This window comes from Thalassophryne amazonica, chromosome 1, assembly GCF_902500255.1.
Source record: "Thalassophryne amazonica chromosome 1, fThaAma1.1, whole genome shotgun sequence".
Lineage (NCBI taxonomy): Eukaryota > Metazoa > Chordata > Actinopteri > Batrachoidiformes > Batrachoididae > Thalassophryne > Thalassophryne amazonica.
Window position 1 is genome coordinate 30,606,907 of NC_047103.1, and position 14,114 is coordinate 30,621,020.

The 14,114-nt window shown below is 44.8% G+C and overlaps 1 long non-coding RNA gene across 1 annotated transcript in view; it reads left to right on the forward strand.

Annotated features, from left to right (window-relative positions):
- LOC117507815 overlaps positions 1–14,114 on the forward strand; it is a 1,071,732-nt gene that overhangs the window by 383,580 nt on the left and 674,038 nt on the right. The window lies entirely within an intron of this gene.

Consider the following 14,114-nt stretch of genomic DNA (forward strand, 5'->3'; position numbering starts at 1 on the left):
TTTTTATTTTGTTTTAGCACTGTTGTTGTGCGTTACCTGTGCTGCTCCACAGCCTGTCTAGTGGATTTTTATTTTGTTTTAGCACTGTTGTTGTGCGTTACCTGTGCTGCTCCACAGCCTGTCTAGTGGATTTCTATTTTGTTTTAGCACTGTTGTTGTGCGTTACCTGTGCTGCTCCACAGTCTGTCTAGTGGATTTTTATTTTGTTTTAGCACTGTTGTCGTGCGTTGCCTGTGCTGCTCCACAGCCTGTCCAGTGGATTTTTATTTTTATTTTATTTTATTTTTTAGCACTGTTGTTGTGCGTTACCTGTGCTGCTCCACAGCCTGTCTAGTGGATTTTTATTTTATTTTAGCACTGTTGTCGTGCGTTACCTGTGCTGCTCCACAGCCTGTCTAGTGGATTTTTATTTTGTTTTAGCACTGTTGTCGTGCATTGCCTGTGCTGCTCCACAGCCTGTCCAGTGGATTTTTATTTTTATTTTATTTTATTTTTTAGCACTGTTGTTGTGCGTTACCTGTGCTGCTCCACAGCCTGTCTAGTGGATTTTTATTTTATTTTAGCACTGTTGTCGTGCGTTACCTGTGCTGCTCCACAGCCTGTCTAGTGTCGGATTCCCTGTTTGGGAATCCGCTAGCTTAGCGTAGCTACTAGCTCTTAGCCGTTTTAGCATGGCGGCTTCTCCTGTCTCTCCCGTACTTTTCTGCTCTGGGTGTGAAATGTTTAGTTATTCCTCGGCCTCTTTTAGCAGTAACGGTACATGTAATAAGTGCAGCTTATTCGTAGCTTTGGAGGCCAGGCTGGGCGAATTGGAGGCTCGGCTCCGCACCGTGGAAAATTCTACAGCTAGCCAGGCCCCTGTAGTCGGTGCGGACCAAGGTAGCTTAGCCGCCGTTAGTTCCCCCCTGGCAGACCCCGTGCAGTCGGGAAGGCAGGCTGACTGGGTGACTGTGAGGAGGAAGCGTAGCCCTAAACAGAAGCCCCGTGTACACCGTCAACCCGTTCACATCTCTAACCGTTTTTCCCCACTCGACGATACACTCGCCGAGGATCAAACTCTGGTTATTGGCGACTCTGTTTTGAGAAATGTGAAGTTAGCGACACCAGCAACCATTGTCAATTGTCTTCCGGGGGCCAGAGCAGGCGACATCGAAGGACATTTGAAATTGCTGGCTAAGGCTAAGCCTAAATTTGGTAAGATTGTAATTCACGTCGGCAGTAATGACACTCGGTTACGCCAATCGGAGGTCACTAAAATTAACATTGAATCGGTGTGTAACTTTGCAAAAACAATGTCGGACTCTGTTGTTTTCTCTGGGCCCCTCCCCAATCAGACTGGGAGTGACATGTTTAGCCGCATGTTCTCCTTGAATTGCTGGCTGTCTGAGTGGTGTCCAAAAAATGAGGTGGGCTTCATTGATAATTGGCAAAGCTTCTGGGGAAAACCTGGTCTTGTTAGGAGAGACGGCATCCATCCCACTTTAGAGGGAGCAGCTCTCATTTCTAGAAATCTGGCCAATTTTTTGGGGATCCTCCAAACTGTGACTGTCTAGCGTTGGGACCAGGAGGCAGAGCTGTGGTCTTATACACCTCTCTGCAGCTTCTCTCCCCCTGCCATCCCCCTATTACCCCATCCCCGTAGAGACGGTGCCTGCTCCCAGACCACCAATAACTAGCAAAAATCTATTTAAGCATAAAAATTCAAAAAGAAAAAATAATATAGCACCTTCAATTGCACCACAGACTAAAACAGTTAAATGTGGTCTATTAAACATTAGGTCTCTTTCTTCTAAGTCCCTGTTGGTAAATGATATAATAATTGATCAACGTATTGATTTATTCTGCCTAACAGAAACTTGGTTACAGCAGGATGAATATGTTAGTTTAAATGAGTCAACACCCCCGAGTCACACTAACTGTCAGAATGCTCGTAGCACGGGCCGGGGCGGAGGATTAGCAGCAATCTTCCATTCCAGCTTATTAATTAATCAAAAACCTAGACAGAGCTTTAATTCATTTGAAAGCTTGTCTCTTAGTCTTGTCCATCCAAATTGGAAGTACCAAAAACCAGTTTTATTTGTTATTATCTATCGTCCACCTGGTCGTTACTGTGAGTTTCTCTGTGAATTTTCAGACCTTTTGTCTGACTTAGTGCTTAGCTCAGATAAGATAATTATAGTGGGCGATTTTAACATCCACACAGATGCTGAGAATGACAGCCTCAACACTGCATTTAATCTATTATTAGACTCTATTGGCTTTGCTCAAAAAGTAAATGAGTCCACCCACCACTTTAATCATATCTTAGATCTTGTTCTGACTTATGGTATGGAAATAGAAGACTTAACAGTATTCCCTGAAAACTCCCTTCTGTCTGATCATTTCTTAATAACATTTACATTTACTCTGATGGACTACCCAGCAGTGGGGAATAAGTTTCATTACACTAGAAGTCTTTCAGAAAGCGCTGTAACTAGGTTTAAGGATATGATTCCTTCTTTATGTTCTCTAATGTCATATACCAACACAGAGCAGAGTAGCTACCTAAACTCTGTAAGGGAGTTAGAGTATCTTGTCAATAGTTTTACATCCTCATTGAAGACAACTTTGGATGCTGTAGCTCCTCTGAAAAACAGAGCTTTAAATAAGAAGTGTCTGACTCCGTGGTATAACTCACAAACTCGTAGCTTAAAGCAGATAACCCGTAAGTTGGAGAGGAAATGGCGTCTCACTAATTTAGAAGATCTTCACTTAGCCTGGAAAAAGAGTTTGTTGCTCTATAAGAAAGCCCTTCGTGAAGCTAGGACATCTTTCTACTCATCACTAATTGAAGAAAATAAGAACAACCCCAGGTTTCTTTTCAGCACTGTAGCCAGGCTGACAAAGAGTCAGAGCTCTATTGAGCTGAGTATTCCATTAACTTTAACTAGTAATGACTTCATGACTTTCTTTGCTAACAAAATTTTGACTATTAGAGAAAAAATTACTCATAACCATCCCAAAGATGTATCGTTATCTTTGGCTGCTTTCAGTGATGCCGGTATTTGGTTAGACTCTTTCTCTCCGATTGTTCTGTCTGAGTTATTTTCATTAGTTACTTCATCCAAACCATCAACATGCTTATTAGACCCCATTCCTGCCAGGCTGCTCAAGGAAGTCCTACCATTATTTAATGCTTCAATCTTAAATATGATCAATCTATCTTTGTTAGTTGGTTATGTACCACAGGCCTTTAAGGTGGCAGTAATTAAACCATTACTTAAAAAGCCATCACTTGACCCAGCTATCTTAGCTAATTATAGGCCAATCTCCAACCTTCCTTTTCTCTCAAAGATTCTTGAGAGGGTAGTTGTAAAACAGCTAACTGATCACCTGCAGAGGAATGGTCTATTTGAAGAGTTTCAGTCAGGTTTTAGAATTCATCATAGTACAGAAACAGCATTAGTGAAGGTTACAAATGATCTTCTTATGGCTTCGGACAGTGGACTTATCTCTGTGCTTGTTCTGTTGGACCTCAGTGCTGCTTTTGATACTGTTGACCATAAAATTTTATTACAGAGATTAGAGCATGTCATAGGTATTAAAGGCATTGCGCTGCGGTGGTTTGAATCATATTTGTCATGTTTGTTCATGTAAATGGGGAATCTTCTTCACAGACTAAAGTTAATTATGGAGTTCCACAAGGTTCTGTGCTAGGACCAATTTTATTCACTTTATACATGCTTCCCTTGGGCAGTATTATTAGACGGTATTGCTTAAATTTTCATTGTTACGCAGATGATACCCAGCTTTATCTATCCATGAAGCCAGAGGATACGCACCAATTAGCTAAACTGCAGGATTGTCTTACAGACATAAAGACATGGATGACCTCTAATTTCCTGCTTTTAAACTCAGATAAAACTGAAGTTATTGTACTTGGCCCCACAAATCTTAGAAGCATGGTGTCTAACCAGATTGTTACTCTGGATGGCATTTCCCTGATCTCTAGTAATACTGTGAGAAATCTTGGAGTTATTTTTGATCAGGATATGTCATTCAAAGCGCATATTAAACAAATATGTAGGACTGCCTTTTTGCATTTACGCAATATCTCTAAAATCAGAAAGGTCTTGTCTCAGAGTGATGCTGAAAAACTAATTCATGCATTTGTTTCCTCTAGGCTGGACTATTGTAATTCATTATTATCAGGTTGTCCTAAAAGTTCCCTAAAAAGCCTTCAGTTGGTTCAGAATGCTGCAGCTAGAGTACTGACGGGGACTAGCAGGAGAGAGCATATCTCACCCGTGTTGGCCTCCCTTCATTGGCTTCCTGTTAATGCTAGAATAGAATTTAAAATTCTTCTTCTTACTTATAAGGTTTTGAATAATCAGGTCCCATCTTATCGTAGGGACCACATAGTACCATATTACCCCATTAGAGCGCTTCGCTCTCAGACTGCGGGCTTACTTGTAGTTCCTAGGGTTTGTAAGAGTAGAATGGGAGGCAGAGCCTTCAGCTTTCAGGCTCCTCTCCTGTGGAACCAGCTCCCAATTCAGATCAGGGAGACAGATACCCTCTCTACTTTTAAGATTAGGCTTAAAACTTTCCTTTTCGCTAAGGCTTATAGTTAGGGCTGGATCGGGTGACCCTGGACCATCCCTTGGTTATGTTGCTTTAGACGTAGACTGTGTTTCATAATTATTGTATGGCCTTGCCTTGCAATGTGGAGCGCCTTGGGGCAACTGTTTGTTGTGATTTGGCGCTATACAAGAAAAAAGTTGATTGATTGATTGATATGTTTTGAATAATCAGGTCCCATCTTATCGTAGGGACCTCATAGTACCATATCACCCCAATAGAGCACTTCGCTCTCAGACTGCAGGCTTACTTGTAGTTCCTAGGGTTTGTAAGAGTAGAATGGGAGGCAGAGCCTTCAGCTTTCAGGCTCCTCTCCTCTGGAACCAGCTCCCAATTCGGATCAGGGAGACAGACAGCCTCTCTACTTTTAAGATTAGGCTTAAAACTTTCCTTTTTGCTAAAGCTTATAGTTAGGGCTTGATCGGGTGACCCTGAACCATCCCTTAGTTATGCTGCTATAGACTTAGACTGCTGGAGGGTTCCTATGATGCACTGAGTATTTCTTTCTCTTTTTGCTCTGTATGCACCACTCTACATTTAATCATTAGTGATTGATCTCTGCTCCCCTCCACAGCATGTCTTTTTCCTGGTTCTCTCCCTCAGCCCCAACCAGTCCCAGCAGAAGACTTCCCCTCCCTGAGCCTGGTTCTGCTCGAGGTTTCTTCCTGTTAAAAGGGAGTTTTTCCTTCCCACTGTCGCCAAGTGCTTGCTCACAGGGGGTCGTTTTGACCGTTGGGGTTTTTCCGTAATTATTGTATGGCTTTGCCTTACAATATAAAGCGCCTTGGGGCAACTGTTTGTTGTGATTTGGCGCTATATAAATAAAATTGATTTGATTTGATTTGATATGTGACGTCGCCTCTGTCAGTGGACCTCAGCAAGTCACAGAATAAAGGCTCACTCTCTGTCGCTTTGTTCTGTGATTTTAATTTTATGTATGTGTTATTATGTGTTTGGGGAAGGTGATGGTCTTGTGGTTAAGGCTTTGGGCTTGAGACCAGAAGATCCTTGGTTCAAATCCCAGCCTGACTGGAAAATTACTAAGGGCCCTTGGGTAAGGTCCTTAATCCCCTGGTTGCTCCTGGTGTGTAGTGAGCGCCTTGTATGGCAACACACTCACATTGGGGTGAATGTGAGGCATTATTTGTAAAGCGCTTTGACAGTCTGATGCAGATGGAAAAGCTCTATATAAATGCAGTCCATTTAACATTTATTTCCATTTGTTTGACGAGACACTCCACACGCCATTTGTGTTGGGGGGTGGACGATAACGACACACTCCACACACCATTTGTGTCCAGCCAGCAGTGTTAGATGTTCATGTGTGACACCTGAAATTTGGATGTCACCTGCCAAGAGGGTGATTGAATGACCAAGTGAAGGGCACTTTCTGTCTTTTAGCCGCTTCTGTGCACGAATGGTTGTAGCAACAGGTGTACGAGGCATTTGAGGCAGCTCCAATTTTTCACGAATGGCAATAGCAATTCTTCCTCTGTGCGCTACTTGTCTTCAGTCGTGTTATGTGTGAATGGGCCCTTATGCCAGTCATTTTCACACTGTACAATGCTGGCACCAATTTAAGTGCACCCTAATGTTTAATCACAGTTTTAGATTGGCACCGAAATCTGATAACTACTTGGATGGGAGACCTCTTAGAGAGACCAGGGGCTGTCTGTGTTTCCCCAAGTAAAGCTGGAATTATGTCAGGAATGACATCCAGCATAAAACTTGTTCCAGAACCGAATATGGATTTGTATTGGATCCACTGTGGTGATCTGAACATGTGGGGGCAGCCAAAAGACCATTGACATATTTAGCATATATGTGTTGTGACTGGGGGTGCCTGGCTGCCTTTGTTTCTGTCTTCTGTTCTGTCTTTTGTTTTTCCTTCCAGGTGGCACGCATTTAGGACTGAGTGGCTGTGTGGCTGAGTTACCAGGACCTCACCCTGATCACCTGAGGCTGATCAAGTGCAGCTCGTCAGGACTCACAGCTGTGGTGCATCTACACGGATTGGAGCATGGTGGCATTTAAGTCTGGAGTACACAGTGTGTATTTGCCAGAGACTCGACCTTGTGACCAGATGGGTGAGATCGTCGTCTCGAGAGCCATCTCATCATCAGTGGATGCAGAGAACGTCCAGGTTTGATGCATGGTCTGTGAAAGAGGAGGGGGTGAGGTCTCACGCTCGTCAGCACACTTCCTGAGGTATGTTAGGTTTTGTGACTAACATTATTACAGTCAGTAAATGTGGTGTCCCTCACACCTTATTATATTGAGCTGTTATGTTAGTCGTTTAATCAGCTTCCACTGCAGTTTGAGTATGTGAACTGGGTGTTCCATGCCTGCAGGGCGGGAAGCTGATTAGTAATTAAGCCAGGAAGTGTTTGCTGTTTATGTACACCTTTGAGCGGTCTCTCTGTGTGTGGAGTGTGGACTCACATGATGGTGTCTTCTTTCACAGACTCGGTTTGTCGCGGCCACCTGGGGGGTGTCGGCGGGGTCCTTGGGTCTGAATTGTTTCTGGCTCCGGACCGTTTGTGCAGCTGGGAGCGCACCGTTAATCCACCTCGCAGACCGCGCACTTATTTGTTTGTACTTTCATCACAGCACTGTTATGTCATTAAATTTTGTTATCCTTTGTACCGTGCTCTGCTTATTTTATACTGGGTCCTTCAAACGCTGGTCGGTTCTCCGTCCTGCGTCCTACACACAACAGTAGTCTCTGGCCATACATCACGGACCCAGCGGTAGCAGAGATGGTAACGCGCCGGGAAGGCGGCAGCAGACGTTCAGAAGTTATCCGGATCAGTTGCGGGTGCTCTCCGCCCGGATGGTGCGTGTTTGCGAACCCATTATCGAATACTGATTTGAGCTCTCTTGCAGCCGTGTTCCTGTGTGTGCCTTATCCGAGGGTCGTGGTGGAGTGTGACTGGCGACGGCTTCGCGTCACACTTCGACCGGATAGGAGGTTTAAACGGGAGCTGCAAGAGTGTGTCTGTAATGGGTGAACGCGCACGGCGGAGCTCTGTGGCACGGGTCGCTGTGCTTCCTGTTGTTACAGTTGTAGCCCCGTTTCCCCGGGTAAAGATAGCTACTGCGTCTGTTGTGACAGCTCCGGCGTAATTTAGTTGAAGCACATTTTTGGTTGTGTGTTACACACAGCTGCTCACAGGAAAAGCAGCATGAATTATTTTCTCTGTTACCAAAGGGGTTTTTTTATTTTCAGCACTCTGGCTCCCTCTGTTGGTGACTGAGTCACATTACCGTTAAGCTCTTAAGTTGGAACAGGTGTGTTCCATTTGTTTGAGCTTGACGGTATAAATCACTTATTAGTTTTGTGTTGGTTCATTTTTTGTGGGTGGTTTTTGAGTTGGTTTTTGTGTGGGATTTTTTAACACTATTTCGTGTTCTGGGGTCGTGACCCTGCAGTCTATCTGGAGGATAAAAAGGACCCAAATAACTGCATGTTAGTCTGTTAGTCTTTCTTTTTATTTCTTTTGGTTTCACCTCCCAGGGTTTGATGGGACGGTCCCCTGGGGGGTGATGGGGGGGTAATTGGGTTGTTTTTTCTTTTTTCTTTTTTTTTTTTGTTTTTTGTTTTGCCCTCTCTTCTCCTCTGGCTCCAGCCGTGTGAGCCGTACATGTCGGCGTTGCTGGAGTGGTGCAGTTTGGTTATGCTGGGCGTTTCCCAGGTAACCTCTGCACCTGGGAGGGGGAGGGGGGGGTTTGGGGTGTTGGTTTTTTTTGTTTGTTGATTCCCTGTTCCACCTCGGGCTTCAGCGCGCCTTTGAGCCATCTGCCATCGGCGTGGCTGAGGTTTGGGGCAGTGGGATATACCCGCAGCTGGTGGCTGGTTTGGAAGTCAGAGGGGTGGCACCGTTTTGTGCCGTCTGCCTTAGCCGCTGTTCCACTCCTCCAGGTTGGCTTCTGGGGTATAGTCATGGTTGGTGATGCTGGACGTGCTTCCAGTTTCCACTGCGCCAAGGGGGTGGGGTTGGGGTTGTTTTGTTTGTATCTTTTTTTTTCTTTTCTTTTGTTTTTCCCCCCAGTTTCCGCCCTCAGGGTGTGACTGTGGTGTCCTCTGGGGGGGAAAGGGCTGTGGGTCCATCTAGCCGTGGACGGCCGGGGCTGGGTCCGTTGGTCATGAGGGGAGGCATCTCCTGGGGTTGATGGAATGGTCCTCTGGTAGGCGCTGGGAGTCCCCGTGGGTGACGTTGGATCCCAGAGGGACCTCGGCTGTGGTTATTACTCCTGGAGCTGGCGGGATGTCCTCTGGGGGGTGTTGGTCCCTACATGTCGTCGGGGGGGGGGGGGGGGGGGGTGTTAGCATTTTTATTTGCAAGCTTAAGTTTGGGTTGTTTTTCTTTTCTCCTCTTCCCGGGGTTTGATGGGACGGTCCTCTGGGAGGGGGGGGGGTGGTTTGGTTGTTTGTGTTTGTCTTTTTTGTTTTATGACTAATCAGACTTTAAACATGGTTGGACAAAGGCTGACCGCACAGGTTCAAGAACTCCTGGCCACACCTGTGCTAATTGACTGACAGAAACAAAGGCAAAGATGCAGTCAGAGGAGAAGACGTCAACCGTTCTGTTGGATGAAGATTCTGTTGGAAGATGAATGCAGATACGGTTTCCAGCCATGGTCCCTGGAGGGGGGTGTTTCTCCTGGGCCAGGTTTGTGTGGTCGCCGGGAGGCTTCCAGTGAGGGTGGGGTGCTGTTGTGGCTGGGGGTGCCTGGCTGCCTTTGTTTCTGTCTTCTGTTCTGTCTTTTGTTTTTCCTTCCAGGTGGCACGCATTTAGGACTGAGTGGCTGTGTGGCTGAGTTACCAGGACCTCACCCTGATCACCTGAGGCTGATCAAGTGCAGCTCGTCAGGACTCACAGCTGTGGTGCATCTACACGGATTGGAGCATGGTGGCATTTAAGTCTGGAGTACACAGTGTGTATTTGCCAGAGACTCGACCTTGTGACCAGACGGGGGAGATCGTCGTCTCGAGAGCCATCTCATCATCAGTGGATGTAGAGAACGTCCAGGTTTGATGCATGGTCTGTGAAAGAGGAGGGGGTGAGGTCTCACGCTCGTCAGCACACTTCCTGAGGTACGTTAGGTTTTGTGACTAACATTATTACAGTCAGTAAATGTGGTGTCCCTCACACCTTATTATATTGAGCTGTTATTTTAGTCGTTTAGCTGAGTTGCTCTGTATCTGCTCGTTAAAAACAGCTGATCCTTCGCGACGCGTCAACAACTAACACTATTTTCCACTCAAATGCACCTAAACTCTCTTTCTGAGGACCACATGATGTGAAAAAGCAATAAAACTTTCTTACCTGTAAATCTGGTCATGTTTTGTGCATAAATAAATGTTACCCATTCTTTGTGCTCAAACGCCAAAGCAGGGGTGAATCCAGATGGAATGGGGGTGTGGGGCAAGGATGTGCCCCCCCACAACACCCCTAGATTAAAGGTCCAGTTTTGAAGCCGTTTTTTTACTACAACTACTAATACTACTTAAAATAATAATAATTTTGACAAGTAAAATGTTTAGAGAGAAATTAAATGTTAGCAAAATGTTAGAAAAAATGTAGTAGTTACATTTATAAACAATGTAGGTTAGAAATTGCAAGTTTTACTGTTACAGTGCTGTCAACAGTTAAATATGAGGTCAAGAAAGAGGTCTTTATTTTACTTTTTATAAAACAAGTATTTAGTTTCATTGAAGTCAAGAAAGGGTGACTATAAAGTGAGTTTTGGCAAAACAGGTATCACTGTCATATTGAGGTGGCAGAGAGTTGTTGTCGGCAGCTGGGGAAAGTAACTAAAAAGTAACTAGTAATCTAACTTAGTTACTTTTTCAATTGAGTAATCAGTAAAGTAACTAAGTTACTTTTTCAAGGAGTATTCAGTAATCAGTAATTGGATTAGTTTTTCAAAGTAACTGTGGCAACACTGGTTAGCAGGATTACTCAAAAAAATCCTCAACGGATTTCAATAAAATTTTTACCAGGGGTGTATCTTGGCCTAGCTTAGAAGTCATTAAATTTTGGTAATGAGCCAGAACACGATCCAGATCCAGTATTTTTATTAAAGGATTCTTTATCATTGCAGGATAGGGCCAATTTCAACATTTTTGGGTCACAAAGGCTGAACAAAAATGAAGACACAACAATAATTTAGCATTTGTTTCTCCTCATTGAATAAACTTGTTATTAGAAAATAATAATAAATAAAAAAAACTTGTGTAGTTCATGCAGTTTCTCTTTATAAATACATTTGCTGAAGATCTAAGGGTTTAACCCTCTGGGGCAGATGGCTGAGACCAAGCCTTACTAAATTATAAATAACTTTTTAATGATATGAGATAGAAACTTACTTTTTTTTGCTAAAAAGTTAACTAAGCGGGCTTCCGAGCCACCATCCACCATCTTTGTACTCCTCATAAAAGCTGTGTGATGACATGAGTAATGTGAGTGTCCAATCGGAATTATTTCACAGTCATATGGTTTTCCAAAATCCAATCGTAGGGCAGATTCACCTCACGTGACACACCAAAGCTTGTTTTTAGGAGTGATGTGTTACTAGTTTATTATAGTTTGCTGTGTGTTTTGAATAAATTTGTGTGGAAAATTACTCTCTGCTTTACTTGTTCCTTTCTTATTTCTGATTGTAAACCGTTATTACACTTATAAAACACAACTATAGCATATATATTTTGAAAGTACAGGTTGTCCTAAAAAAAGAGACATAAAACTTGATTGTGGGATGCAGGCAGAGCTGTTAACAGCAATAATAAAACATTTATGCCAGGCGAGTGAACTGTCCAAAAAATGCCCTCGGACCCCAGAAGGTTAATCACTGAATCTGAAACATGATGGTAGATGCGTGAAATGATGTGGAATAAGTCTCTTTGCCAAAGGGTATTCCATGTGACATCAGTTACCCTATGGCCTTGACAGAGGTTTGCGCTGTCCGAGTGCTTCTAGTTTTAACTATATAATGCCTGACCTATGAAATGTATGTCAAACATGATATGTACAGCGTTACTGGGTTAATTACCTCTTGTAGCCCACCTGCAATACCTTTGTGGCACATCAGGGAGTTGCAGCACACACTTGGAGAACCACTGTGTTCAGCCTTTATTAACTTATTTAACTTTGCTGCTTTCCTACTGATGAAGAATATTACATATTGTTAAAAAATGTAAAAACAAAACATCAACTGATTATAATGACATTGATATGACAACCATTGAAGGGATCTCAAAACCTTTAACATACATCTGTAATTTATCATTTCAAACTGGTTCATTCCCAAACAAGATGAAAATAGCCAAAGTCATTCCACTGTACAAAACCGGGAAGAAGCATTATTTCATTTACTTCCACAATTTTCCAAAATACTAGAAAAACTCTGGAATAGACCTTACCAGGGAGGCTGAGGAGTGTGATCCCCCTGTAGCTGGAACACACCTCTGCCAATCCAGAGGCACTGTCCCCAACCACCACGCAGTGTTGCAGAGGCATGTCAACCATGACAGTCCCACAACATCCAGAGACTTAAGGTACTTAGGATGGATTTCATCCACCCCAGGAGCCTTGCCACTGAGGAGCTTTCTAACCACCTCCGTGACTTTGGCCCGGGTAATGGATGAGTCTGCCTCTGAGTCCCCAGTCTCTGCTTCCTCTTCAGAAGACGTGACAATGTGATTGAGGAGATCCTCGAAGTATTCCTTCCATTGCCCGACAACATCCCCAGTCAGGGTCAACAGCTCTCCACCTGCACCGTAGACAGTGCTAGTGGAGAGCTGTTTCCACCTCCTGAGGTGTCAGACGGTTTGCCAGAATTTCTTCGAGGCCGACTGATAGTCGTCCTCCATGGCCTCCCGAACTCCTCCCAGACTTGAGTTTTTGCATCTGTGACCGCACGGGCTGTGGCACGCTTGGCCTGCCGGTACCTGTCAGCTGCCTCCGGGGTCCCACCTACTAACAAAGACAAGTAGGACTCCTTCTTCAGCTTGACGGCATCCCTTATTTCCGGCGTCCACCACCGGGTTTGGGGATTGCCGCCGCGACAGGCACCAGAGATCTTGTGACAGGCACCAGTGACCTTGTGAGTTGAAGACCTCGCTGACAGAGGGTTCCACCAGTCATTCCCAGCAGACCCTCATGATACGTTTGGGCCTGCCAGGTCTGACCGGCTTCCTCCCCTCCCAGCGGATCCAACTCACCACCAGGTGGTGATCAGTCGACAGCTCAGCCCCTCTCTTCGCTTAAGTGTCCGAGACACGTGGCCGAAGGTCAAATGATATGACTATAAAGTCGATCATCGATCTCCGGCTCAGGCTGTCCTGGTGCCATGTGCATTTATGGACACCCTTGTGCTCGAACATGGTGTTCGTGATGGACAAACTGTGATTAGCACAGAAGTCCAACAACTGAACACCACTTGGGTTCAGATCAGGGGAGGCTGTGCTTCCTGATCACCCCCTCAAGGTCTCACTGTCGCCGCCCACGTGGGCATTGAAATCCTCCAAGAGAATAATGGAGTACCCAGTCGGAGCGCTATCTATCCCAGGGACTCCAAGAAGGTGGGGTACGCTGCACTAGGCCGAGACAACTGGTGTGTTGTGCCAACTAGCCATTCTTATCCTATCCGGTGTTGCACTGAATTTGGTCCAACCCTGTTTGGGGCCCAATCGGGATGTTCTGGGCACATTCGTGTTGCATTTGAGTGCCACTTGGGACATTCTGGTCGCATTCCTGTGACATTCAGGTGTCACCGGGATAATTCTGATGGCATTTGTGTTGCATTCGGTTCCCACTCGGGACATTCTAATGCCATTCCAGGTACATTCCTGCTTGTCTATTTCACTGCCAGAATGGGTCCTGGCAGCACATGGGCTGTGATCCAGGTGCATTGTGTTTAATTTGTGCCACATTCTGGGGAGTCTGGCAGGTTCTGTGTTGCCTGGCCATTGCACAATGTCACTTGAACCCATTCAGATTGTTTCAAATGCAGTTGGGATGCCATGGGAATTTTTAGACTGCTGTCAGTATTCAATGAGAATGCTCACTGCCATTAGATATTTTTCCACTTCAAATCCATCTTGAATATTTTGAACATGGGCCAAACATTCAGACCAACCACACAAATGTGTCTGACTGTTTAGAATGCAGTCAGAATGCTGTCAGAGGTTCGGGAATGCACCCAACTGTTCCGGAATGTAAGTTGAATTTTCATTCAGACAGCAGGGGTGTGCAACGAGGGCCGAGACACTGCTGGTTTTCCTTGCAACCAATCACCTCAGCAGGTGGGTTGCTGATGAGCTTCTCCCCTGAACATAAACACCTGGTTGTCAATGAAATCACCTGCTGAGACACTTGAACATTAATGAAATCACCTGCGTATGTGATTAGTAGCAAGAAAAACATGCAATGTATCTGCCCTTCATGACACATGATTCCCCAACCCTGCTCTTGTGTGATGGGGTATCA